We start from the raw sequence: 2,736 nt of genomic DNA on the forward strand, positions 1-2,736 counted from the left end.
AATCTCGCTGAAATCCCTCCAACAATCCGACCCAAAATCAACAGCGTCTGCATTAAGTATTCCCGCCAAAACCAAATTCAAACAAAGAATATGACCTCCCCCTATCCAGTTCAGGGGTGCAAATAGCAAGTGGTCACCCCTTATCAAGTGGGTGGCCCTTATCCAAAGCAGAGAGTCCGAATAACAAATGTCCTCCGGGATGCTCCGCATAATTTTTCGAGCCGATTTTTCCAAAATTATTTTTTTCCAAAAAAATACCTACAAACACACAAAACACCATAATAAGGACGAAAACGAGTACTAACAAAATACACAAAAGAGATGAAAATAGACACATAAATGCGTCTATCAGTACACTAGACACTAGGATTCATATTTAGTGCTAATTTTGACCCTTGGTCCATTTAATTAATAGGTTGGATAATTACCTGGAAAGGAATACCGTGTTTCAGGAACTACATTTTTCTTCTCAAGAACCACCACTGTCCTTCCAATAACATCAAGATACGAGTAACTTGTCTGCAATAATTTCACAAAGATACAATGTTTTAGATATGGGTGATTGAGTACATTTCTCATGGTAGAGTCAACAAAAATACGCAAATGTCTAGCAACTATTAACAGTAAGTCATTAATACTGTGTACGAGAATAAATACCTCGAGATGTTGATCAACTGGAAAAGGAACGATCGTAGAAGGATCTTTTGATCCCTTGGGTAGCACCACCTGATGCATAACGTATATACAATCAACCAGTATGTAAAACAGATAATTGTACGTTTTTAATTTCAATATCACTTAATAGATCATGGATGAAAGGATCCGGTAAGAATAAAATCAAGAGTCTAACACAACTATGATATTATTTTTACCTTTATGGTAAATTTTTCAACTACGGTGTTAACAAGGGGACATCCGAAACTGAAGTTAAGGTAACGCTTGCCATCAGCCGACTCGAAAAGGAAGTCCTCTAATGGTAGTCCATACCCAATAACAGAAGTGGCTTTCCATCCTCCAAACAATGAATAACGTGGCCCTATTTCAAGCTCGGACTGAAACAGAAAATTCCAGTTATACTGATTTATAAAGAACCCCATGAAGCAATTTCTTAGTAAGAAATTTGTGCAGTACAGAAGTGTAAGATGTTTAAAAAACCTTTGAATTACTAGTATGCAAGTGTGATGTGATAGAAGACGGAGTGCACTCGAGGGGGTAATCTTGCAATTAGCTGCTTAAATGAAGATACACCACTAATCGATGGCCTAGATTGATATTCAACCCTGGAAGAATGAAGAGTTCAGAGGATTATGACAGATAACAATTTATAAGTAGAAACAATACAAACAGCCGCAAATCAACAATGTATCAAAAGTAAATTTAATTTCTTTAAGAACATTAGAAGACTTCATAGGATGTCAGATTATCTAGTTTCATGAAGTAATCATGCCATAAAACGATAAGCTAAGTACATTTACGGTGCAATAATTCCACCAATACTTACACGAGAAATGATACGAAAACCTTATTATGAACTAATAACTAACCTTGAGAATATGCCCTTATGACGTGCACCAGCATGGGCCAGAGCATAGTGCTCTGTAATTTGTAGGCTTCCCCGGTGAGATATTTCAACCTCATGTACAAGTTCCTCAACAACCGAAAATGAACTGTTATTCTCAAAGTGAACAAGTATTGGAGAATATGAATATAAGGAGTACGGTTATCATATTGCCCATACTTGATCTCTGCACTGGCACGGTTAGTAGGTTCAACTATCGTAAAAGATTCAACCTTATTGCTTGGAGTTTTAATAAATGTTGTTTGTTCCTTAACATGATAAGGTGATAAAATAATCGCACTATCACGAAAATACACAAACTGTGGTTCTGATTGTCTGATCTCTTCAGGAAACGGTTCTAACGAACGTGTTAGTACATAAAGCACTTCGACAGTGACGATTTCACCAGGTTTTAATGTAGTGTACCAAATTAGCTCAAAATTTTACCAGAAAAACACAAAATGGATGAAGAATGGAGAATGAAAATCAGTTTAGAGATGACGAGTCTTTACTTGCTCCATATGACCTTGAGGAAAGTAAGAAACCCTTTCACCAACATTAACAAGAGGACCAGCCAAAGCTCTCCATAACTCTGAATATAGATCATCACATCCATAACCTAGATAAATCCAACCAAACTCAAAATCAAACAATGTAAAAATAGACACAAAATGAAACTCAGAGAAACGAGAAGCTTGATTTCTAATTTATGAATCAAAACCTAGAAAATTTAAGAGAACCCCATTATCAGAATCAGAAAAATGAGCCTTCTTTTATAATTTCTAAATCAAAACCCAGAAAAATTAAGAGAACCTCATTAACAAACACAAAAAAATAGCTACATTTCTAATTTCTGAATAAAACCCAGAAAATTAAAACCCATTTATCATTAAAATCAAAATCTCACCTATATTTTGTACTTCCCCAGAGCTATTATCAAACAGAAACGCCATTAAAACCAGTAAACCGCCACCACCAGCACCACCACCACCTCCTTCTCTCTCAAAACAAAAACCAAATAAATAAGTAATAAAAACCCTAAAAATTTAAGAAAAAAATCGCAATAACAAGAACAACAAATAAAAAACAAGAGCTCAATTGCTTAATTATATGTTCTCACTCAAAAAAGCCTAAATCTAAGAAAATATCACAGAATACTAACCACCACCAATTGATTG

General features: G+C 35.3%; 1 pseudogene; it reads right to left on the reverse strand.

Moving 5' to 3' along the window:
• Positions 1-408: 408 nt before the first annotated feature.
• On the reverse strand, positions 409-2,511 carry LOC113326871 (annotated as a pseudogene).
• Between the last annotated feature and the right edge of the window lie 225 nt (positions 2,512-2,736).

The sequence above is a fragment of the Papaver somniferum genome, unplaced genomic scaffold (assembly GCF_003573695.1).
Source record: "Papaver somniferum cultivar HN1 unplaced genomic scaffold, ASM357369v1 unplaced-scaffold_10, whole genome shotgun sequence".
NCBI lineage: Eukaryota > Viridiplantae > Streptophyta > Magnoliopsida > Ranunculales > Papaveraceae > Papaver > Papaver somniferum.